Below are 27529 nucleotides of genomic sequence, written 5' to 3'. Positions count from 1 at the left end.
CAGAGTGAAGTCAATTATATGAGAGAGAAATGGACTATAGATGTGCTGAGAAAAAGTAAAAGATGCAATGCACAGAAATTTTTAGTGAAATTCAAGGTCTTTCAAAATAGGATTCTCATACCATCTGGAAGCAGAAATGTGTGAATTAATAGTTTTGGACATAGTGCAAATATAGTTGGTAATAAGGCCCCAAAATCATGACTTGGGTAAATGGAAAAATAATTTATTAGAGATGAGAACAAGGAATTGAGGGTGTAGAAAATTGAGAGGATCATGTACCCACATGTTAAAATTACTCAAGATTGTGACAGGATGTGAAATGGAAAAGAAGACTGTTACCTAAGTGTCAAGTTTGTTAATAAATGAGCTGCAGCAAACTGCATTTTACTAGATGATGGAAATGAGATCAAGGGAAAGGATGGTATATTGAAATGGCATGAGTCAATAATTGGTAATTTTTTATCGTGTAATACATGTCTGCTCTTGTAAGTATATATTCATGTAAACCCTCAGTATACATCAGAATTGATTTATAATATTGAATATCTTAACATATACTATATGTAATGGCAAACTTACCATTAATAGTGTCTTTATTAAGTGATAGTTTATAATTTCACATTCTAACAACATGGGAGCAAATATTTATCATAAAAGTATAAAACCCATTCATCAATAATTTTATAAATAATATTATCTTGTGTGGATATAAGCAATAGTTTTAAACAGTTATAACAGTTATAACATCTCTAGTACATGTACATATAAATATGCTAAAAGAAAGCCATCTTTGACATTCTAGTTCGAGAATATAATAAGACAATTTCTACATCTTGTTTCTTATTTTGCCTGAAATGTGTTTAATACAAAAAATAGTAGTTCAAATATGGTAGGAAATGAACTCTACTTATTTCTATGCTAATTAATTATTTTTGACGAGATATTTATTGCTCAAAAACTAATTCATCTATGACTTTTATCTCTTTTTGAAGTATTTTCAGTAAATGCAAAGATAATTTTACCTTAACTGTATATTTTCTCCTTCATTATTTTTTCCTACATACATTTGAGTTCTTACTGCAAGTCAAGCACTGCCCTAAACTCAATAAATGAAAGCCTTTTAGATTTTTTTTGCTACTCAGTCTTCCTCCCCAAATATTTATGATCAGTATACTTAGGAAAGAGGATCCCATCATTCTCATACTTAAATGATCAGAAATTCATTTATAGATTCTGGGGACTTATGTAACTGTAGTGTTTTTAAATCTTTTTGTTGTTGTATATAGCAGGAACCCATGCAATAAACTACTCAGTCAATGCTACAATATTTTAAAATATTTTATTAATTTATTTTTAATTTTTATTTATCTTTGAGAGAGAGAGAGAGACAGAGAGAGACAGAACACAAGCAGAGAGGAGCAAAGATAGAAGGAGACACAGAATCTGAAGCAGGCTCCGGACTTCCAGGTGTCAGCACAGAGCCCCACATGGGGCTTGAACTCCCTAACCATGAGATCATGACCTGAGTAGAAGTTGGGCACTCAAACAACTGAGTCACCCAGGCGCCCTATTTTTAAATATTTTTTAAAGTACTCAACACTGAAGGGGAAAATAATATATTTTGGATGTGTGGATGCATGTCTAGAGAACTTCAAGAGAAACATGTTTTTCAGGAAATTCTGATTTTATACACTTTTCAAATCTTATACTATTTACAATTTAGGCATCAGACATTGAGGAAATCCATTATACTATTGGCCAGATACTTTNTATTGGACAGATAATATATTATTATATTATTTTTATTATTACTTAGACTTTACAAACTGGGAAAATGGGATTAGAAAGTTAACATTAATTTTCTAGGTGTATATTACTTGTAAATTGCAAAGTCAAAAAATAAACATCTGTCTGATCTTTATTTATATTAAATTAATATAAATATCTTTACTCACTTTTGCATGCCAGCCAGGACTTCAGCACTTCCCATGGCTAGCTCACCATTTATTACAAACAACTTAAGGGGCAGTTATTATCTTTATCACAGTGAAAGATGAAAAAGGAAGATAAAAGTAAATCATTCACAGTCACACAACCAGTAAGGACTGGAACTCAGGAAGCCTAACTGAATGTTTTTCTTAATAACTGTGCTTTTCTGCTCTATATCTATCGCCTTCCCAGCTCCCTTATTGTCTGTCCTTTGCTCACCTTCTCATTTCTGTAATGTCTCCCAAAAAGCTTTTGTGACCCTTATCCATTCCCAGGACTCCATCAGAATCCATGCTTGGTGAAGCAGATGGCCTCTTCTCTTCAGGCTGGTGCTAGTCTTGGCATAGGTTTCGAGGAAGACATTACAAGACACCAGAAGATTTGCACAGCAGTGCATTTTTCTGCAGCTCTTTCACTCTTTAGTGAAACAAATATCAAACAGTTTATTCCACCTTATTGGACCTCCCTCACTTCTGTTTCCCTTTTAGAGGAAGATGTGGGCACAGAGGCACTTGGTAACAATCAGGTAGGATCCACGTTATTACTGCTTTTGGGTCAGAAATCATTGGCACCACCGAAAACTATACATATGTCCCTTAGCTCATTTCAGCATGGGCCGATATTTCTGTGTTCTTCAGTAATAATATTATACTTATGAAAATTTTACACATCATTTTTCAATTTTCAAACATGGATTTTGTCTTTTCTCTCTTTTTTAAAATTTCCATGCTTTGCATAACGTGGTTCAGTGTGAATGCTGGGTATATATAGACACACACACACCACCTTAAGAATACTATCATGGAAGGGTAGCAAGACCCAGAGATTCAGAAAATTTGATGAAAATTTGTTTTTTATATGGTGACTGCCATATACTCTTCACTGCTGAAAAGATGCTTTTTGTATTCATAGGCCACCAACTGCATCTTTTGTACCCCCTCTCAGATGTTCTTCTGTGTATTTGGCCTCAGGGGAACATGTAGGGGCTCATTCTACTTTATTATGCCTGGATAATCTATGCCCTTACTTCTACTTTTACTTTAGGCTAAGGAATATATCATTGTAGAGTCTCTGTTTCCCCCTGTATCTTTTACTCTTTCTCTCTCTCGTTCCTGAAACTCCCNCAGCTTCTCCTAAATGGGAGAGCTTCCCTTCAAGGGCCTCCTCTGATGCCTAAATATCTTGTCTGCTCTACAATTCCCTTTTCTCCAGCCTACTTTTCCTAACTTTAGAAACATGAATATAGTCTCTGAAATATAGACAGGAATTTAATTGTAATTCTTTTCACAATGTTCTTTTCTTATAACCAGCTCAATGATATACAAATTAAAGTATAATAGTTGCCAATAACTTTTCTTGGCTTCCACTGTGACACCTCCCTATAGACAACATCAGAGCTCATGGCTTGAAGCCCAAATGAGGGAAGCCAGTAGGTTTATATAAAGTTCTGAAAAACCTACACTGCATTTAGAACTTCTCAAATCATATGTCACATTCTCATTCCTTTTGAGACAAATATACCAAGGCACTCTTTTATTAAAGTTCAATGTCAAATCCCACCTAGGTAATTAGCATAAATATAGAGCGGTAGAAAGTAAGACTGGCAAAAACTCAAAGAATTTAAGATATTACAATAGGCTAAATATTTTACGACAGTCTACAACTGTGACCACACATGAGCAACAGATGAACATGAAAATGTTCGCCATTCTGAACAAGAGGAGAGCAACTTATTATATCTCATGGGGTAGAGTGATGCATAATTGCACCTCCCCCAGTCCAGTAACTAAGAAGGAGAATTTCCATCTGTGGCACATGTAGAAACATCTCAGAAGCATGTAACTCTGAGGTTTAAAGGCAACATCCAGATGCTTAAGATTCTAAAGAGAATTAATAAACAACTGCTATAAGTGAGATAATTCAGTCTAAAGCATTGTTGCTTCTAGAACTTTCTTCACCATTTTCAGTACTTCACAAGTCCTTAAAAACATGATGGATCCCCCAAATGTTCATTAAATTTCCAGGATGATTTTCTTACATTGAATATGACTCAGCCAGTACACGGAACATACATTTTTCAGTTGCACGTGTTAGAAGACATCACTCCAACCAACTGGCTAAAAGAATAAAAGGAAGTTATTTGCTCACATAATTGAAAAGTTCAGAAGTAGAGAAGGCTACGTACAAGGCTTTATCCAGTCATTCAGTGATATCACCATTTCCATAAGGTGGCAAGAGGGATTTTGTTTCATTAAACATTTAATAAAGAAATAGGTTACTCTTTATACACATAATCTTGAACCTTTCCCTGTAGACAGGAGGATTCTGTGCACTGGAGATTTTAATTGGATGTGTAGACCAGAGCTAATCACTGTGAAATGGGATGAGATGACATAATTTTTACAGCCAATCAAGGGCTACCCTTAGTACTGAGGACACGATCATTCTCACATAGGTTTTCAGCATAACTGGGCAGGGGAAGAATGATTTTTCAGAATGTGAAAAATACCCATTGAAGATACACAAATTTTTAAAAATCCTGAAAAGTTTTTCTAATTAAAAACCTCATAATTTAGGAGAGTATTTCATTATAATTCTGACTGACAGCATGGTTGTTTCTTGCTATGTTTATAGTAACAATTTTTTAAATGTTTTATTTATTTTTGAGACAGAGCATGAGAGGGGGAGGGGCAGAGAGAGAGGGAGACACAGAATCTGAAGCAGGGTCCAGGCTCTGAGCTGTCAGCACAGAGCCTGACACCGGGCTTGAACTCACAAACTGTGAGATCATGACCTGAGCTGAAGTTAGACTGGGCCAACTTAACCAACTGAGCCACCCACGCGTGCCCTATAGTAACAATTTTTGGGAGTTGCTTTTAGCCTTTGTCCTTTCTGATTTTATTCTCGCCTTCTCAGTAAATATGCATAGGTAGCATTTGGTCATTTGGTAGAAGTAATAAGATTGCTGAATAGCTATAGACCCTTTGCTAAGCAGGACTATGAGTGCCAGATATTGATCTAGCAATGTACTGGCTCAAATCCATTTTAATTTGCTTTTCCATTTTTATCTTCCTGTGGGGGGCTACATTTCTGCCTAGTATGCGAGAAAATAAACTCATTGTTAATTATAGTGCCTGTATTTCTCAATATAGCTAGCAAGAGAAGCACTGATGTTGAATTGTGAGATATAAAATAATGCCCACACAGAAAATTAATATGATTAGATTTTTTTACACATGAACCATACTCTTGTCATTTATTTAATTTCAGAGGAGATTAAAAACAGCTATATTCTACAGTCTGGAACACAGCAAGTCAAGATGGTCTTGGATAGCTATTCTGTATCACAGCACACACAATGTTACATAAGCAAACTGCTGGTGTTGAGTTTGTTAGTGAGAAAATAAGATATATAATTATGACACACGAATCTGTATCACTTAAAATGAAAAAAAAAATTTTAGCAATAGGCAAAGTCCAAATCATTTCTTTTTAATTTTTAAGTTACTATTAAGCTATAAATAAAGTTCACTATTTATCAATATTTTAACCACAATTGAGAGTCATTTTAAAATTTTGAGGTCATCAAATTTTAAGAGTTCCCTCTGTATACTCCCATAACACAGTGAGCAGATATTGGCATTTTAAGTTTATTGGAGGGAAAATGGAAACTTCTGCTGGATTTGACTTTCATTAGTCTCAATGTTGGCTTAGTCATATCTGTGTAATATCTTAGACACTGCACACAGCATACAGCAGAAATCTTACAAGATAGAATGTTAAACAGTTAACAGATTGTTATCGGTGCTAAGAGACAAAACAAGAGAGGATTAACTTTAATTTTTTCCAGGAGTATGGTAGCAATTTCGTTTTCAAAAAAAGTCAGATCAATTCTATTTATTAATACATCATATAAATTATTATTTTCAGTAACATAAAAGAATGTACACTATTATGCTGAATTTAGAAAGAATTTTTGGGGTGTCTAGGTGTCTCAGTTAAATGTTCGACTTCAGCTCAGGTCATGATTTTGCAGTCTGTGAGTTCAAGCCCCACATCGGGCCCTGTGCTAGCAGATCAGAACCTGGAGCCTGCTTCACGTTCTGTGTATCTCCCTCTCTCTCTCTGCCCCTCCCCCGCTCACACTCTGTCTCTCTCTTTCTATTAAAAATAAACATTAAAAAATCTTTAAAAAGAAAGAATGTTACTTTTGAACATGACAAATTACTTAAACCTTATAATATTAAATCATGAAACATTTACATTTAGTCTTTAAGTCATTTGACTACTGTCAGATAACTCAGTATTTTGTAAAATGTATTTCATTGCAAAATAATTTAAATATGTTACAGGTAGGAGATTTTTTTACTTCAAACATTTTTATTTTTATTTTTATTTTTAAAATTTTTTAATGTTTTTTATTTATTTCTAGGAGAGAGAGACAGCGTGAGCAGGGGAGGGTCAGAGAGAGAGGGAGTCACAGATTGAAACAGGCTCCAGGCTCTGAGCTGGCAGTCAGCACAGAGCCCGACGCGGGGCTCGAACCCACGAACCGCGAGATCATGACCCAAGCGAAAGTCGGTCGCTTAACCGACTAAGCCACCCAGGCGCCCCATTACTTCAAACATTTTTAAAATGGGATCATAAGCATGTGTACATATTGCACATTGTCTAAAAAGCATTCTTTTAATATTTTTGCAGTTTTGGGGTTGCTTAAGGAGGAAGATAAAACTGATCTAGAATATTCCATCATAGCCTTCTTTTCATTAGCTTTAAATGTGTGTGGGGTTAACTCATAAAAGCTGCTAATAAACTGTTAATCAAACCCACTCTCTAAATATATGTCATGAAAATGAAAATCTGAGAAATCTTGAATTAGTTTTTTTCCATGCCTACTATGCAGGTCAATAAAATAAAATAAATTTGCTCTGGTTCATTCAAACTNAAGTCGGACGCTTAACCGACTAAGCCACCCAGGCGCCCCTACAGCTGTTTCTTTAAAGAAGTGGGGCTAGAAGCCAGGTTCCAAGTGTGGAAGGAGTGAGTGGAAAAGTCAACTCTGAAAATAATTTTTTAAAATCCTGATGTAAATGTAAATATATATATTTTAATATGCATATACATATGTACACAATTGGCACTTTTGATATCAGCATAGTCCTCTGTTTTGGGATATAAAATACATAATTAATACCATGTAGAATAAAAGGTTTTTGCCATATTCATAAAAACAAATGTCGTAAACATCCTATAATGTGTATATATGCATATTTATGAAAATTTATTTGCAGTATAAATTCCTAAAACTCTAATTACTCGTTGTATTAGGCACATACATATTATCACATTTGTCAAGTCTGCCAAAAAGTTATTCCAGTTTCTTTTTTTTATTTCTTTTTTAAATATTTTTATTTCTGAGAGAGAGAGAGGCAGCGTGAGCAGGAGAGGGTCAGAGAGAGGGGGAGATACAGAATCTGAAGCAGGCCCCAGGCTCCGAGCTAGCTGTCAGCACAGAGCCCGACGTGGGGCCCCATCCCACGAACGGTGAGATCATGACCTGAGCTGAAGTCGGACGCTTAACTGACTGAGCCACCCAGGCGCCCCAAGTTATTCCAGTTTCTAATCCTATTAACTGTTACTTAGAAATATTAATTTCTCTTTTAATTTATTTTTTAATTTTTTTAATCTTTATTTTTCAAAGACAGAGAGAGACAGAGAGCAAGTGGGGGAGGGAAAGAGAGAGAGAGAGAGAGAGAAACATAGAATCTGAAGCAGGCTCTAGTCTCTGAGTTGTTAGCACAGACCCCATGCAGGGCTCAAAAACGAAGAACAGGAGATCATGACCTGTGCCAAAGTCAGATGCTTAATCGACTGAGCCACCCAGGTGCCCTATTTAATTTTACCTTTTAGGAGCCAAGAAAGATTAGCATAGCTTTTTAAGATGTTATATAACATCTAATTTTTAAATGATTTGAAAGCTTGCAATTAAATTCCTATGTGTGTGGACTAAAATTAATATAGGGCATTTAGCAAATATTGTATCTACTTATTTAACATCAAAAAGTCTAACAATTATGATGTTTGAAAATAGCTTTTTTCCAGCAAAATAATTAGAGAACTATAAAAATCTTTCTTCGATAAAGTGTATGAATTACATCACAATGTGTTATCTATCTGAAAGTGTTACTGATATCCTCTTTTGCATTTATTCAAGAAAGATACTGTAAATCTATACTTCAATGGCAGATTTCTTTAACTTGGCTCCTTGAAGAAAACTATCTAACGTGTTAAATATTCTGTGTATGCCTGAAAGGTAAGATGGTTCTCTCTTCTCTGGGGAGTGAGGTTTAAGTCTAATGTGGGAGCATCCTGTATATTCTGGTCAGTGAAATGTAGAATGTTCTGCTAGATGTCATTAATCGTAGCACTAAAGAGATGTAGGCTTCTAAATCAATATGAAGGTGTGACACATGCACTATAAGTTTATGGGAGTACTGATCCATGATTTTCCTTCCACATTATTAAATAAAAACACTGGCAATTTCTCCTTCTGTTTGTAAGACATCTGGTGTTCACAACCCCAATAAGTAACAAAAATGAACAAATTGGTTTGTAATGATTTCTTGCCCCACTCCTTCACACACACACACACACACACACACACACACACACACGAGGTAGAGAGAGAGCCAGAGCCAGAGAATTACTTTATTTTTTATTAGTGTATTGTATTATACTGTCATGCTTTTCCCTGTTAAAATTTATACTCTTAAAATTTATACTCTTTAGAACAAATGTAACATATTTTAGCATAGTCCAAGGAACAAACACTTTTACCAAGTTGATTTTCAAATATATGTGTTCAATTAAAGTCTATGAGGGGGCTGGTGGGCTGTTTGCTAAGTCCCTTTGCCATCACTTCAGCCAAGATTTGCTTTGAATTTCTTAAGCTCCCAGTGGCTTCAGATGAATTGGAACTCCATGCTACCTGCAAAGGCATTTCACTAGCATGCTGAAATTTTACTATCTCAGGATCAAGATCATCTTGTGTATCTTTGTTTTGCATTTGGCTAACAAAAAGACTCCTTGGTCCATCATTCGAATTGAACCAGGTGAACTCACCCCCATTGTTCAATCATCTAATCCCAGTTTAAGAACTAATCTAGTCCATGTTGTTATGGTTAGCCAAACAATCACACTGTACATTAAAACAAGAAGTATTTCTATGTATACCACTGTTATTAACATTCAGTGTTACATCTGGGTGTAGGTTTCTGTATGACAAATAAAGATTTGTTGGATCCTGTTTCCACTCATCTGCTAACATGTAACCTAAACACGCCTGTGCCTGGTATCTAGATAACACTATAAAATACATTATGTTCAGTAACTTTTATTTACAGGGACATGTATAACTAGGCTTCTGGATACAGGTGTAGGTAAAGATTTTTAAATGTGTATGTTGAAAATAATTGCCTATTTTCTCTTTTTACATTGATAAAAATGCTCAGTTCGAGAAGTGATGACATAGCCTGGAGAGTAGAGAAAAAGATATAAAGCATGGGGAGGTACCATCAATGACTCAGCTTGAGGTGGCGATAAGGAGAAAATGTATTTACTTTGGAGAATGTTATGGAAAGCATTCACCTCTTGCTTCCTGATGTTATTTCTATAAATTATTAGTTCTCTGTACTGAGAGCAGTCTAACACAGAACATGGGGACTCTCACATTCTTTTGACTTGTCACAAGCTCAAGCTGTGATGACTAACCCTTTTACTCCTAGATGGCCTACAGAGAAGTTCTCTGGCTGATTTCAGATATTATTTTTTCACAGTAAGAATGCTAGTAGAATAGGTAGGAAGAATATAATGAAGTAAAATTCTATTCTCTTTTCCTCCCCTCTAGGTATATTCTAACTGGCAGGTTTTGTTGTGGTTGCTGATAAAAATAAGCTATGCCTGCTCCAAGCCGGTAAGGGGTCAAGATATTAGAGACATAATAGAAGTTTTTGGTCATATATCATGATATCAGGGAGACCTGGTCAGACCGTCTTAGCTTCAGTACCACACACACATCCACGTTACAGTTCACATAGTTCCTTTAGAACTCTGGGTCCCCTTTTCCATTACCTATTTTTACAGCATGCTATCATACTGCATAACACATTATATAATTTTCTCACTTGTCAGTCTCTCTTCTAAATTATTTCCTCATGAAGGACAGGAGTTTTTTGTTTGTTTGTTTGGTTCACTAATATATTTCCAACACCCAGAACAGTGCCTGGAACATAGTCGCCACTTCATAAATATTTGTCAAATAGAATAAATCTTTTTGTAAACATTGAACTCCCATTTGGCTGGGAAAAGGTTTGGTGTCTCCTTTCCATCTCTGCAGAGATGAGACAGAGTCAAGCACCTTCCTGTCACTGAACCACAAGAGAGGGGGCTATGTTGAGAGAAAAATAGAAAGGGTGGTTAGAAGTGCACCTTGAAAATCACACAGGATCTTGGCTTCACTTTCTAATCCTATGATCTTGGAAACTTAGTTTGACATCTCCACATCCATTTTCTGCATCTGACATCTTATCTCACACTTTAACTCGGTTTTCAGGATATAATGTGCATAAACTCTTTAGAAACATACGTCCTTCATAGGTCTTATTATCATGACAGATACCCTACAGCTTTCCACAAAGAGCACAGTGCAGGAACCAACAGCCTGATTAGGCTATGGTGTCTTGGATTCTTTTACTATTATGATTACTTTTTGATTTACAGACAATCACAAGGGAAGAATATTAACCTCTTAATAAGGAAATTATCTCCTTAAATGATACCGCAGGCATTAGACCCTGCAAGCTGGTGTGAATTAACTCACAATTCAGTGAACTAAAACAAAGGTGTTTTCTCTTTTTCTTTCTTTTCATTTTTAATTTACATTTCTTCGCTGGAGAATTTTAAAAGTCAGTTGACAACTAAAGTATGGACAAGCTCTGTGATGAGTTATGGGTTGTTTTTATTTATTTTTTTTGTAAGGTTTATTTATTTTTGAGAGAGAGAGAGACAGAGACAGAGACAGAGAGACAGAGGAAAGAGTGTGAGCAGGAGAGGGAAACAGGGAGAGAAAGAGGATCTGAAATGGGCTCTGCACTCTCAGAAGCCAGGCTGATACGGGACCCGAACTCATAGAACTATGAGATCATGACCTGAGCTGAAGTCAGACGCTCAACTAACTGAGCCACCCAGGAGTCCCAGTTCTGAGTTTATGAATCTTCATTTTCACTTGAAATAGTAATGTGTAAGGAACTTATATTTAGGGTATAAGCTGCAAACAAAGTTATATTTAGTTCTGACTTTTCTCATGTTTTGTAAATTCTATAGATGAGGGGCTCATGATGTAATAGTTTAATATATTCTGTGCTGCATTGCAGTTTTAGAAAGTGAGATACTTGAGAGCCTTTGCATTGAAAACTTCCACTTTGGGACTTTTTAGAAAGCTAGTAAAAGGCCTTATAAGACAATATGACAGACTTGTATCAATCGTACCAGGAACGCAGCTGTACACAAGACTGGTTTAGATAAGACATAGGAAAGAGGAGTTAATATAACTAGGTGTTGTTTATAAAATGAAAATGAGAAAACTGATTTTATTTCCTATGATAGCAAAATATTCAGGAAATATCTCTGTACATGGCATATAGACTCCATCACTAGTGTTGGGACATATTAAATTATTGCCAAAGGAATATTTGGTATTAAATGGAACCCGTTTTATAACCCTGTCTTGTGAGCTTGGATGAACAAAGGAGGATAAAAAGTATAATTTGAGATAGAAAAATAGAATAATGACTTCTTGACAATGGGAGTAGTTTTAAGAATGTGTTCCACAGACACTTAGAACTTATTGACAGCAGCTCCCGGGTCCTGAAAACATGTAACATAGCATGTTTTTAAATGTTTTACCTAATTTCTCCAAAAAGAAGAGAAGATGGGGAGGGCCAAGGTAGCAAATAAGGATGACTATCTTCCCAGGCCAAGTCTAGACATTTAGGTAAATAATAAATTCACATTGCCAAGCAGAAGACACCTTACTTTGGTATTGTATATTTTTGGTTTTCTATATTTTGAATTTCTCTTCTCAAATCCTGCATCTGTTCTTATACATTATCAGCTTTTCCCCATTAGCTCCTCCAACATAGTCAACAGCGTTATTTTTAAGTCATGATCTGCTCATCTCAACATCTCAATTATATGTCTCTTTTACTGACCTTGTTTTTGTTTTGTTTGTTTTTGTCCATCGATTATGGGTTGCTCTGCTCTTTTTATTTGTTTTGCTTTCTTTTTGTATGCTAGACATTCTGTATAAAACAAGAGTAGAGCCTAATGCAAATAAGTTTTATCCCCAGAAGAGAGATAAAAAGACTGTGCTTGATGGGGAGGGAAATGATGAAACATATGGACAAGAGTTTATCATGGGATCTAGCAGAATTCCAAGATGGTCGCCATGATTCCCTGCCCTTGGTGCTCTACTTCTTCTTCTTCCCTTGTGTGTGGGGGGTACTGTGAATACATGGGGAACCTCTCCTGAGGTTAACTTATATTATGTGGCAAAGGGAAGGATTTTGTAGGGGTCATTAAGGTGAGAAAAGAGTTGATTTTGAAATAATCAAAGGAGAGATTATCCTGAGTAGGTATGATTCATTTGGATGGGAACCCTTCAAAAGGGTCAAAGATTCAAAGGGAGAGAGATTTCTGCTTTCTTTGATGAAGTGGCCTGAAATTTTGTGGCACTTCAGGAGGCTTCTGGTTGCTGAGAGCAGACAAGACAGCAGGCAAGAAAACAGGGATCTCTGTCTTGCAACCGCAAGGAACTGGATTCTGACAAAAACTCTGTGAGCTTGGAAGAGGAGCCTAAGCTTCAGATGGAAGCACACCCTGGCCAACAGCTGTGATTGCAGCCCATGAGGACTCACCTAACCCACCTCCAGACCCCTGACCCAGAAATACGTAGAGACAGTAAAACTGTGTCCCCTGAAACTGCGAAATTATGATGATGTATTATAAAGTGATTGAAAAACAAATGCATGGCATTTTTTGCAACTTTAATTTATTTCACCACGGCTTACACGTTTTGAGACTGGTGCCAGGACTTTTTCAACCCAAACACCAGATTTATGAACTCTAGGAGATCTATCTCTACTTTGCAGTCTGCCACCAGCTTTTAGTTTGCTGCAGGGATCACTTTGCTCCCAAGCTCTGGCCTGTCTTTCTACACCTCTAGAACTTCTTTCTACCTTCTTTTTGCTTTGCTTTGTCTAAGACTCTACATACCTTGGGGGAATTTGCACAGTGATTTTGCCACTGCCTTGGAATTGATATAACTGGTACACCTCAGGGGCATTTCTTCTGATGCTTCTATCCCGCCACAGCCTTCACTGGGCTGTCGTGGCTGCACACTCAGGGATGGCCATGTATGCTGTGCAGGTGGTATCTGTCAGCTTCCCTGCTCTGCCTTTAGTCTTCTAACGGCCACTATGATGCATTTCAGAAAGGGACCATTCATCTTAGACCTGTCATAGCTATTCTGCCGTGTCCAAAGACTTTGACTCAGAACACATTCCAGGAGAGGTTCTTAAATCCCCTAAAGGGATTTCTCTCAGTCATTCTGGCAAACACTAGATCACCATCAGGCACTATATTAGGATTTCTCAGTTTTTTTGGACTTATTTTCCTAATAATCCCCAATAAAATTTTAATACCACGGATAAACCATACATCTGTTTACATACTGTGTGTGTCTTTGTGTTTTATCCATAAGAAGAGTAAGACTTTTTCACCCACAAAGAACCAATTTTTACCCCCTTGTGGGTGACATTGCCTTATTGATAATGTATTTATGAGGTCCCTATGGAGCAAAATTGGTGCTTAGGTGCCTTGATCACCTCTTCTTTATCCTTCGTGACAAAGGGATTCCCACTCTGGTGTTATGGGGATGGCTGAACATAAAACACACAACAATGGACTGATGAAATTGGAGTAATTTATTAGTCATATATACTCACTCAGGGGAGGAAAATCTCCTGTCATTCAAGATCACTCTGGAGTTGCACTCTGGAACAGAGTGAACAACCAGGGACTGTAAGGGGAAGGCTTTGTAGTGTCAGGAGGATGAGGTGATCCAAGGTTCCCAGAGAGGGTGTGAGTGACTTAAGCTTGAATAATTCCACAGTTGGCTGTGACCTGACGACCAGTGCTCTAGAATAAACAGGAGCTACATTTGGTCTATTGATAAGGAGGGTTATTTAGCTAGGAGATTGCATTAGATCACTCATGCCCCTTCTGACTTTACCAGATGTCAAGGCAGTGCACAACATGAACCATAATTGTAGGTCTTACCTCACAGTGAAGGTGGACTGCTTTGTGCCTAGAGTTCCTTGAAATTCTAATCCTTCAAGCTAGCCTATCAAAGCTATGAAACTTTGACTCCCTTCTACTTAACCCTTCCATAGAAAATTTGTACCTCTACCCTTCGTGGCACTAGAGATGACATTAGTGAAAGGTCTCTTCATTCCTGAGGCTCTTCCTATCTTGGACCTTAGTTTACGTTTCTTTTCACCTTTAGGTCTCTATAGATTTAAAAACACTAATATTTATAGCCTATTCAATCTATCTTCATTATTAGCAAGAGAACAATGATTTCTGCTGATACACTACTTCCTAAATAGAATCATAACCTAGATATCTCTTAGGATATACCCTCTTAGAGGGTATCTATGTTATATTACAAATTTTAATATATTTTAATTGACATAATGCTAGTAAGCATGCAGAAAAATACTAACAAAAATGTTTTATATAATTCTAGATGTGTTTAAAGTAATTTAAGACACATCACCAATATTTATGAGAGCTACATTTCCTGTGGTGAATATTACAGAGAGATGTGGAACACAGAATGGTGCTTACTCCCTCCTCCAAGATACCCATTACTTGATCCCTATAACCTGTTAAAATGTCATTTTATGTGGCAAAAGGGACTTTGCACATGATTGAAGCTATGGAGTTTGATTGAAGCTATGGAGAGATAATTGGGGATTATCTAGATTAAGCCCTATAAGAGTCAGTAAAAGCAAAAATGTCATTCCCTTCTAGGGCCAGTGACAGAGAGATACAGATATGAAAAAAAAGGTCAGACACATGCAGCATTGCTGGCTTTTGAATATGGAAGATGAGGTGATAAACCAAGGAATACAGATAACCATTAAGGAAAAAAAAAATATGAGGAAAGAGATACTCACTTAGAGTCTTCAAGAAGGAACACAGTCCTGCCAATCCTTTATTTTAGCCCAGTGAGACTCCTGTTGAACACCTGACCTCCAGAATTGTAAGATTGTTGTTTTAAGCAACTACAAATGCGGCCATCTGCTATGGCAGCAATGGACCTCATACAAGAAATGATAGAAATGTTTGTTCTGTCTCTAGCAGCAAGATGCTGATTATGCTAATTATAGACCACAAAGAATATCACAACCAGCTTTTTTTTTTTTTGCTTTTTAGTTTTAATTTAATTCCTGTTAGCTAACATACAGTGTTATGTTAGTTTCAGGTATACAGTATAGTAATTCAACACTTCCACACAGCACCTAGTGCTCACCACAGCACGTGCGCTCCTTAATCCCATCACCTATTTCACCCATTCCCCTGCCTCTATGGTAACCATCAGTTTGTTCTCTGTAATTAAGAGTCTCTTCCTTGTTTTATCTGTCTGTATGTCTATCTCTCTCTCTCTTATCCTCCCCCCCCACCTTTGCTTGTCTGTTTTGTTTTCTAAATTCCACATAGAGGTAAAATCATATTATATTTGTCTTTCCCTTGATGACTTATTTCACTTAGCATCATACTCTCTAGCTCCATCCATGTCATTGGAAATAGCAGGATTTCATTCTTTTATTATGGTTGAATAATATTTCTGTGTGTGTGTGTGTGTGTGTGTGTGTTTGTGTGTATCACTTTCTTTATCCATTCATCAATCCATGGAGACTTGGGCTAGTTCCGTATTTTGGCTATTTTTTAATAATACTACTATAAACATAGGGGTACATATATACATTTGAATTAGTGTTTTAGTCTTTGGGTAAATAGCCCATAGTGTGATTTCTGGATCATAAGGTAGTTCTATTTTTAACCTTTTGAGGAAACTCCATTACATTTTCCACAGTGGCTGCACCAGTTTGCATTCCCACCAACAGTGTAAGAGGGGTTCCTTTCTTCACATTCTCTCCAATGCCTACTGTTTTTTATATTATTGATTTTAGCCATTCTAACATTGTGATATGATATTTAATTATAGTTTTGATTTTCATCTCCCTCTCTCTGCTCAGTCCCTGTTCATGCTCTGTCTCTCTCTGTCTCAAAAATAAATAAAACATTTAAAAAATATTTATTCTTCCAATCCATGAGCATGGAATATCTTTTGATTTCTTTATCTTCAATTTCTTTCATTAGTGTTTTATAGTTTTCAGAGTAGTCTTTCACTTCTTTGGTTAGGTTTATTTTCCTAGGCACCTTATTACTTCAGATGAAATTATAAATGGGGTTGTTTTCTTTTTTATTAATTTTTAAATGTTTATTTTTGAGAGAGTGTGTATGAGCAGTGAAGCGGCAGAGAGCGAGGGAGACACAGGATCCGAAGCAGGCTCCAGGCTCTGAGGTGTCAGCACAGAGCCCAGTGTGGAACTTGAACTTATGGACTGCAATATCATGACCTGAGCCAAAGTTGGATGCTCAATTGACTGAGCCACCAGGTGCCTGTAAATGGGGTTGTTTTCTTAATTTCTTTTTCTGCCGATTCATTATTGGTGTATAGAAATGCATCAGATTTCTGCACATTGATTTTGTATCCTATAACTTCACTGAATTTGTTTCTCAGTTCTGAAAGTTTTGGGGTGGAGTCTTTTGGGTTTTCTATATATCTTATGTCATCTGCAAACTGAAAGTTTTACTTCTTCCTTGCCAATCTGGATGCTTTTTATATTTTGTTATTGTTGTTGTTGTCTGATTGTGGTAGCTAGGACTTGCAGTGCTTTGTTGTATAAAAGTGGTGAGAGTGGACACATTTGTGTTGTTCTTGACCTTAGGAGAAAAGTTCTCAGTTTTACCTGATTAAGGATGATGTTAGCTTTGGGTTTTTCATATACAGCCTTTATTATGTTGAGGTATGTTCCCTCTCACTGTGCCTTGTTGAGGGTTTTTATCATGAATGAATGTTGTACTTCATCAAATGCTTTTTCTGTCTCTATTGAAATGATCATATGGTTCTTAACCTTTCTCTTATTGATGTGATGAAATCTAGCTTATTTTCAATGGGATAAATGTTCTTGTCCCTTCACAAACCCTTTGGATCCTTAGTGGAAGGATAGAAGGCTTTATGCTTTGCAATGCTTTCACAAAGACTGCCCCAGTTTTATTGACCTGAGGTAGTTGACATCCCTTCTGCCTTCGTGTAATTATATTTTTTTTATGTGTAACATATATCATATTTAATTTCACCAACAGACCTTAAGCATTTGTTCCTCCTCCACATGATATCAAAAGTACCACATGCCAAATTTTGAAATTTTTAAAAACAATCTTAAAACAGAAATTTAGTGTTTGCAGGATACAAACATGCCTGCCAATAACCTGCTCCACACATAACTCTCACAATCAGGCATATCTATAGATCCCTGGACACCATCCAACTCCCTGTGGTCCCTGGAGTGGGATGAGGCCAGTTCCCCACACGACTGAACTGGCTTCGGAACTCGGTCCAGAATTTCGATTCAGCTTTTCCTGGATATTTTCCAGGACCCAAGTTAGGATTAAAGCATATTCCATTAACTGTATACCCTTATATCTGCACAACTGGCACCTTTCCCAAAGCAGGACTCCATATCATTGCATATACCGAAGTGTCTATTTTCTAAGACAGAATTTTTATTTTCTTGAGGCAACACACTGTGAGTTCATTTTGACAGTGACTAGTTACAAGACAAAAATCTCCTCAAGCACTGTAATCTTATCTTTCAGTGTTTAGCTTACCAAAATGACAGAGCTTTACATTTTCATTCCTATTTTGTAGCAACAAAAGCAATTTTGTATAAAACTATGGGGATAACAAGGGTCCTTGGGCCTTGTATGCTCATGGCCATAGGTGATTTGAATTGGAAGATGAGTCTAAAATTTGACAGGAATCTTCTGAGAATAAAAAAAAGAGAGAAAGACAGTGAGAAGAAGAACTGAAGTCTTCGAAAATAATAGTAAGCAATTTGAATTTTATAAACTACAGAGCCAGTTTGGATTGGGAAATAAAAAAAGGATATTTAACACTACTGAACCTTTAAATTACATAAGTCAGAAAGAACTGTGAGTATTCAGCATAAGCTTCAGTATTTATTTTTTGTCTTGTGAGTTCTGGGTAGAGATGATAACAGAAGAAAGATACTTTATCCTAGGGACAATTGTCACATAGTGAAATCTGAATACTTAAAAGAAAAGGGAAAGGGGAAATTATATCTGGTAAACTTTAAACAGCAAAACAAAACAACACCTGAAATATCTATTTATAAAAAATATCTATTTACCTATTTATTTTTAAACCTGTCTACACATGGTCATGTCAAAGTGGCATTCTTCAAAGACACAGATGCTAAAGAGTAGAGAATTTTGTCTGGAAAAAAATAATTCACAGTTTTTCTTCCTAATGACCATTAATTTTATTCATATTTGGTATCTAATAAAATGTCATTCACTAATACATGCTAATCTTACCTTAAAATGATACCAGATTAAAGGTTTTTTAGATGCACATTTACCTTAATCAAACAATTTTGATGCTGGCTGACTGTGTTCGATGACCAGGGGGCATCCTGCAGCCCCAGTCTGGAGGGTCCTTGGCTTAGCGCAGGGTAGAAATCAAACGTGAGCTGGGAGGAAGTGGAAGCAGAGTTTATCAAAGAGACAGAGAAAGTGTAGATACCAACAGAGTATATGGGGGACTCAGAAAGGAAAAATTTGTGTCTCATCTTTGCTTAGGGTCTTTTTTTATGTTCATTTATTTTTGAGAGAGAGAGAGAAATAGACAGTGTGAGAGGGAGAGAGGTAGAAAGAAAGGCAGACACACAATCCAAAGCAAGCTCCAGGCTCTGAGCTGTCAGCACAGAGCCCTACACAGGGCTCAAACTCATGAACGTTGAGATCATGACCAGAGCAGAAGATGGACACCTAACAGACTGAGCTTCACAGGAGCCCTGAAGTGTTGTGAGGATGTTGCTCAGGTACACCTGTCCTCTCAGGCATCCAGAAACTAAGATGACGTTTTAGGTGTCCTCCATATATTATTTATGCCCTAGGGGACCCAGGAGTCTTGGAGAATGTTCAGGACAGCCCCACCCGGTCACTCCATAGATGGTATCTGTTGTGCTGGAAAACTCCAAAAAATCATTTAGTCCTTGACCCTTACACCGAGGACATACATTATCTGTAAGCATTTACAGGCCAGGGGTGCAGGTCCTAGCAAGAATAGAAACCAGGAAAAAGAACAAAAGACCAGTCTTTTCATGAGGTCCTTTCTTTTTCCCTAGCTCATTTTTAATCCCCAACACAGCAGATATTTGTGAGCTAGCACTGCTGAACTTATTGCAAAAGAGTTGTAGCTAAAGTTGGAATCCTGTTACAAAATCGGTATTTCTTGTTTATGTTTGGACCATTGTTTTCTCTCCCCTCATCTTCTTTCTTCATGTGTGACTGAACATGATGCCCCTCTCAGTCAGCACTTTCCTACAAGCCAGCTACTCACAGCTTACCTTCAGGAACACTCACCAGTCTCCAGGCCACCCCTCTCCAAGGGGTTTGGAGGGAGTCATTTAATCCATGGGACACACACTGGCCTATCAGTAGTGTTCTTATGAAAATATGTTCCTCTGTAAATCACTATCAAGTCCATGAATGTGTCAAAAGAATAGCAATTCCCTCAATTCCTAGATAAGCTAAACAATCTGTTTGCCACTTCTGACCACATCATGTGGTTACCAGAAGTTTCTTCACTCAACTTCAGGGATTCTAGTACCCAGTCCATATTTTCTACTTAGTTCTTAGTAGCTTACTTTTCAGGGACCAGGATCTGTATGTATTTTACTAGATGGATTAACGACTACCCCAAAAGCTTATTCAGTAAGGCACAGTTCTAAATGTTTGGAAACATTGCTGGGGAAAAACAAACAAACAAAAGAACAAACAGACAAAGATCCACTCTCCTGTCTGAGAGTGTACAGACAAGTGACAGTAAAGATAACACATGATTTAATTTTACGGAAAAGAATCAAATGCTTAAAGGATAGAAAATAAAAACAATGTCATTTTGGGTGTGGTTTGGAACTTTATATTAAGCAGACACATTTTTTAGTTCATCATGTTTTTGGAGACTGACTCTTCACTGACATTGTCCTCTATTACTAGACGTGGGTAAGGTAATATTGATCCTCATACCTGGCTCCATATTTCTTTTATCTACCTTCTTTTTTTTTTTTTTTTAACCTTTCTAGATAACTATCCTAACTAACCTCATAAAGATGTGGCCCAGTCAACAGTGTTCCTAGCCTATACTTTTCCAGTGAAACACTGCATACATTTAGTCCTGGAATCTCTGTATGTATTGACATTTTTGTAGATTTTCCACGGTCTCCGGACTCACTAAGCTTTGTCTTGAGGGATGTGGATGAACAGAACGTGATTACTGATGGAAAGGTGACATGTCTTACTACAAAAGAGGACATGAGCCAAAAAAACGTGGTGTGTATGGAAGTTAGGACTGCAAGTATACAAAGTGAAACTGAGTAGAGAAAGAAAGTAGGAGGAGCCAGATCGTTTAATTTTGGTATTTCAGAAAATCACACTAGGTAGAGAAAACTTTTCTGAGCTTGGTTTGAGGTGAAGCAATCACTTAGGAGACTAGTTCAGTAGTCCCAGGTAAAATACCATGGTTAACAATTTAATAACTGTTTGCTCTTTATACAGTTAAGGGTCTGTTTCTTGGTTTCCCTCTCTTTTATCTTTGTCCTCTGTTTCATTGCTTTTTTTCCATAAATCCCTTCCACATATAACTGAAATCACATGGAATTTGTCTTTCTCTGACTGACTGATGTTGGAGAGGAGGTGGGTGGGGGGATTATATGGGTGATGGGATAAAGGGGGCACTTACTGTGATGAGCGCTGGGTGACATATGTAAGTGATGAGTCACCGGACTCTACACCCGAAACCCATATTGCTTTGTATGTTGACTAGCTGGAATTTAAATAGAAACTTGGGGGCGGGGAGGGAATCACATAAAAAATTTAATAATTGTTGAAGGTGAAAGAAAGGCAGTGAGTCAAATGCAGCATGAATGAAGTTATGACATATAAAAGAAAATAAGGATCAAAAATCACACATTTAACTCAGGATTAAAGGGAAATGTACTGTATTCTCTGGACAGTAAAACATAAAAATAATAATATTATAGTTTTAGTGGGAATAAGTAGTTTGTACTTTTATGATAATATGTTCTATGAATATTGACAGATGTGAAAAAAATAAGTGTTCAATTAAGAAAAGCTAAAGACAAGATACAATCAAATACTAGAATGTCAGTAACAGTTATAGAGGTATTCGAATATTTTTAGAACACTATTCCATTCATACTAGGAATAAAACAAATATTTAAAATATGTAAGTGTAATTTCACATAATATATAAATTTTGATGAGGTAAAATCATAAATAGAAATATCAAATATTATAAATAATACTTTATAATTAACAGAGTTAATGCAATCACTATAAAATTAAAATCTAATCTATATTTAATTTGATATAACTAATCCAATGAGAAAAATACTAATTAATGAGACTAGCCAGGGGATTTAAACAGGGAGACAAAATTTTGTACCCACACATATTAAAATACATCATGAAATTAAAGTAATTAAAATCTATTGCCCTGACATAAGTTTAGGGAGATAAATAGACACATTATTTTTAACACGTTTTATTGTAATGCATTAAATGATAAAGTTAGTAGCATAAATTTATGAAGTAATAAAGTATTTTATTTTCTGATATTGGGGTAAATGATAAGGTATTTGAGGGGAATTTAATGAAATTGCACTCTTTTCTGCACACAACACACAGCATATTATATTCTAGGTGAATCAAGGAGTTAAATGTCAAAAATAAGAACTTATGTATTATAAGTGGATATAGGTCAATATGCAGCAAATCTTTATGTGTATAAATTTTTTGATTTTTAAAAACTTCCTTTTAACAAAAGAATGACTTAAAAAGGTAATAAGCAAACTATGTTGCAAAAATTTTTGTAACTAACATGAAAGACACATTAATAAAATCATTAACAGTAATTGTCTCATATACAACAAGGGCTAAGTACTAATAACCAAAAAGATAAATGTAAAATGTCATAGTTCACATAAAAGAAAGGCATATAAATTACTTAAAATGCATTCAAATTTTGGGGAGATAAAGATATTCAGTTCACCACACACACACAACATGGTAAAACAATAAGATTGTTACCTATACACTAGAATTGAGAATATATATTATTAGCAGATTTTCTGAAAATAAACTTTTCAAATATCTGTATCAAAATTTATTTTAATTTTTCAATAACTACATTGTATTTATACAGCATCTTAAAACACATACCTGAAAATAAACAGATTTATCTACTAAGAATTTCACTTCAAAAATGGCTAATTTCATATGAAAGTAGTTTTGGAAGATGATTTGGTGATCCTTTATATTATTGCATGTTTTTGAATCTATAAAGCAATAATTGTGGATTATATAATTATTAACTAATGACCAAATTGGGAATCATAAGTGTGTATATATCATCAGAATAATTGGATTTAATTTAGAAGGATAAAAATATATATCAAATGCATTTGGAGCATGTAATAAACACCAATTCTTACTATTTAACTAGCACAAAGTTATGTCTTGAAGGTAGGCACTTCATCTAAAACTTAGATACTAAAATTGATTACAATAAATATTCTGTATTACTGTTTGGGATTCCATTAGCATTCTCGAATTCAGATTTCTCCTGTCAAATATTTTTGTATTACATTTTTAAATTTACTTTTGTGTAAAGGAACTTAAAAGATATGTGGTAAAATCAAAATAGCATATGCCATAATTTTATTGTCAGATCGTCAAACTTGACAAAATAAATGAGTAACTCTGAGAAATGATTTTATAAAATATAGAAAGCACCACACTCCTCTAATAGCTCAGAGAGATTTTGAATGTCCTTTAAAAATAATCATAATCTTTATTTTTAGTATACGATATTTTAGAAAAATTTTCCTTTTGTCATTAAATGTTTTTTTATAAGTGATATTTTATGGCATTTAGTCATATACGTGAACCAACTAAGGTTGTAAATGTACTTAAATGAGATCTAGGGAGGGGCACCTGGGTGGCTTAGTTGGTTAAGCGTCCGACTTTCGCTTAGGTCATGATCTCACGGTTCGTGGGTTCAAGCCCCGCATTGGGCTCTGTGCTGACTGCCAGCTCAGAGCCTGGAGCCTGTTTCAGTCTGTGACTCCCTCTCTCTCTGACCCTCGCCTGCTCACGCTGTCTCTCTCTCTGTCTCCTAGAAATATGACTTGAGTTAAATTTTACCCTCCATAAGACTATTTTTTGTCTTATCTTATTTCTATATTTTTATTTTCCCTTTTCTTTTTTTCTTATTATTGTATGCTATTATTCAAGAAACATTGATTTTGTAACACGTGATTAAAAGAGATGATCTCAGATTTCTCTATACGAAGGAATTACAGGAAAAATCTGGTTAGAATCAAGGATGTTTGTTTGGCTATGAGGCTTGTCATGAAGGACACTCATAGAGCTTACAAACCCTAGCCACTTTGTGTGTGTGTGTGTGTGTGTGTGTGTTTGTGTGTGTGTGTGTGTGTGTGTGTGTGCGCGCGCGAAACACTGAATCTGCTTTTAAGTAACATAGATATAGAGATAATACTTTTTACCATTTGGGTGCACACCAGCCATTTTTCTCAGCGAAATTGCTTATTCAGCAAACATTTATTCAGTTCAAGCTCTGTGCTTGACACCAGACAGGGAAAATAGGCAAAATAATTCTGGCTTAAAAGAACTTCACGGGGCACCTTGGTGGTTCAGTCAGTTAAGCCTTGGACTCTTGATATTTGCTCAGATCATGATCTCAAAATCCAGGAGTTTGAGCCCCACATTGGGCTCTGTGCTGACAGTGCAGAGCCTGCTTGGGATTAGCTCTCCCTCTCTCTCTGCCCCTCCCATGTGCTCTCATGTGAACTCTCTTTCTCTCTTGCAAAATAAATAAAAATTTTAAGAAAAAAAGATCTTCACCTTACTGATTTTCAATTCTTATATCCTTGTGAATCGTAACATAAATAAATGTTATTGTGTGTAATTTTCAGATGTGAAAACTCAATCAGGCTGAAGCATTACCTTTCTGAAGGTCACATGACTAAGAGTAGGCAAGATTTCCAGGAATTTGTCTCACTCCCTTTATTCATCTTCTCAACATCACAGCACTAAGATGACCACAAGAGCACTACACAGATATCACAACAGTAAAACAATGTAAGCATTATAAAACTGAACAATGTTATAGAACATGAGGAACAACAAAGAATTCCTCAGAGATAAGTAAAAAATTAAATTAGTGACAAGGGTAGGCAGTTGATGGCACTTATCTAGGAAATGAGGAGTATAAAGAATTTGAAAGGTGAACAATGCATCTGTAGGGTGTTTAGTTGGTGACAAGTTAGAAAAGTCCCAAATACAGGATGTTGTCAATATAAAGAGGGTTTTTTGGGTTAAAATTTTAAACTTTGTTTTATCTCCTGAAAATATCAAAACATTACACATTTGAGACCAATTATTACTATAAATGACACTAGAGAGTATAGGTTTCATGAAAGTAAGTTTAAAATTTAATAATGAAGCTGAGAGGATAATTAATAAATGAGTTGATCTTATAAAAATAGAAAACAAGGGGCTCCTGGGTGGGTCCAATAGCCTCTGGTCATGATCTCAGGGCTTGTGAGTTTGAGCCCTGAGTGGGGCTCTGTGCTGACAGCTCAGAGCCTGGAGCCTGTTTCAGATTCTGTCTACATCTCCCTCTGCCACTCCCCGACTTGCACATTCTCTCTCTCTCTCAAATATAAATACACATTAAAAACATTTTAAAAATGGAGAACTAAATTATAGTTTTGTACATTTGTTTTTTCATGCATTTAAACATACAACAAATTCAGACAAGGTAGTAGATATACCGAATACAAAGATATGTAAGATTTGCCAATGAATTCAAAGAGAATTAATTAATGTTTTAGAAACATTAATTATATATTATGATGTTGGTATCAATGGATAAGAGGTAAGAAAATAGGTAATAAGTGAGAATGAAAAGTTAGGTAAATTATCACAGAAGATAAGAAGTTTATCTTATAAATAAAGTTTATATTTAAACACAGGATTATTAAAGTTTTTCCAGATACACAATCTAAAAGTTAGGTGTTGAATCATAGCCAGGGTTCAGAGACTATCTTACTTTCATCGTATTTAAATTTTGAAGAAAGAATACAGGAGTGCTGTTGCATTGGGGCACATGTACCCCAATGTTCATAGCAGCACTCTCCACAATAGCCAAAACATGGAAAGAACCTAAGTGTCCATCAACTGACGAATGAATCAAGAAGATGCGGTTTACCTATACAATGGAATACTACTACATGGAAATGAGAAAGAATGAAATCTGGCCATGTGTAGCAACATGAATGGAACTTGAGGGTGTTATGCTGAGCAAACTAAGTCAGGCAGAGAAGGACACATACCATATGTTTGCACGTATAGGAGGATTAGGAGGAACTTAACAGAGGACCATGGGGGAGAAGAAGGGGAAAAATAGTGGGGGAGAGGGAGGAAGGCAAACCATGAGAGACTCTTGAATACCAAGAACAAACTGAGGGCTGACGGTGGTGGCGGGGAGGGAAAGGAGGTGATAGGCATGGAGGAGGCCACTTGTTGGGATGAGCACTGTGTGTTATATGGAAAACAACTTGACAATAAACTATTTAAAAAAATTTTTTTTAAGAAGGGCTTTACTTGGGAAAATAACTTAGGGGTAATGTTGTACTATCATCATAATGTATCATCAATACAGTGGCATAAGACTGAAAGATGGATTTACATTTGAGAACTGTGGCCCAAACTCAATCATGGAACATACTTAACTTAAGGCATAGCAATCCGGATTCCTGGGATGATTCTAGTAAAAATTTAAAGACATCTAAGAACTGAGCTCTAATTCACTCAGGGTTATTTGTACATACTACTAAATCATCCTATTTCCAGAAAGAGTTGGTAGAAGCTAAGAAGTTTCTATGTGATAAGCAAAGTGAGTACTGATTAGCAAAAGTGTGCTTCTACGGGTCTGACAAGGCTCAATGTGCGTTACCAACAGCTATCTAAAGTAATAAGGGAATTGACAAAGTTGAAACAGTCTTTCCACTTCCGAGTGTCATTTGTGTTCTTTTTTATTATGAGTTTGTGGCTACATATTTTTATCCTTTACTTGTATCTGTTGACGTTTTTTTTCTGTTGACATTTTTAAATCAAACAGATTAATTATTTCCAGTCATATATATAAATACAAATATGCTATATTTCCCAAGTTACACCCTACTCTAAGAGATTCAAGAGAGAAAGATATAAAATATCTCCTTGGAGCAATTGTTATTTATTACTAATGTTATAAAACATATTGGAGATTTCTGACTGCATGACTACTGGCTTTCTTTATTGCCTCTTTGAGGGGTGTTTGTGTGATATGACTTGTGGAAGCAGCTGCACAAAGATAGTTCTGTCCCTAGAAAATGAATTCTTATACTTCAGAGATTGAGATGTATCTGGAAACTTTAAGTTGCATTTTACATAAATGAATTGTGTTTGTTATGATTAAACTTCCTCACTTCGTGTATTTTACACATATTGCTAATATATTAAAAATGTTAGCACAATGTATTTATGATTGAAAATACTCATATTATTCAATAATTTTTGGTCAACCATTATTCTAGGTTCTATGTTTTAAAATAATGACACATATTGTCAAACTAATTTTTTTCTCCACGATACAATACTATTGAGACTGTGTCCTACTGACACTAATTTAATTTGTTTTCAAACTAATATCCTATGAAATAGTTTATGAAGTTGTTTTTATGCAGTGACTAATTAAGTTATAACTCTAAGCCTGACCTTTTATATTCTGAATGAACTCTATGATTTTTTTCTCTCTCTCTTAAATGGATGTGGAAGTATTGTTTTGCATTTTTCATAAATTATTTCTTAAATTAATATATACATTAATATAATATATACACATGGGTATTTAACATATTCATATATAAATACCAATATTTTAATATATTTAAAT

The 27529-nt window shown here is 35.8% G+C and overlaps 1 long non-coding RNA gene across 3 annotated transcripts in view; it reads left to right on the top strand.

The window, feature by feature from the left end:
• The window catches only part of LOC144224105 (uncharacterized), a 323964-nt gene extending 310894 nt beyond the window's left edge, over nucleotides 1-13070 (top strand). For all 3 annotated transcript variants that reach the window (XR_013332910.1, XR_013332912.1, XR_013332911.1), the window contains 2 exons: nucleotides 9896-9961; nucleotides 12786-13070. This is a non-coding gene — a long non-coding RNA (uncharacterized LOC144224105). The remainder of the gene's footprint in view (nucleotides 1-9895; nucleotides 9962-12785) is intronic.
• Nucleotides 13071-27529: the final 14459 nt, after the last annotated feature.

This window comes from Crocuta crocuta, unplaced genomic scaffold (genome assembly GCF_008692635.1).
Source record: "Crocuta crocuta isolate KB4526 unplaced genomic scaffold, BGI_CrCroc_1.0 scaffold12, whole genome shotgun sequence".
NCBI classification, from domain to species: Eukaryota; Metazoa; Chordata; class Mammalia; order Carnivora; family Hyaenidae; genus Crocuta; species Crocuta crocuta.
Note: the sequence above shows the minus strand (reverse complement) of the source record. Positions and strands in the feature narration are given on the sequence as shown.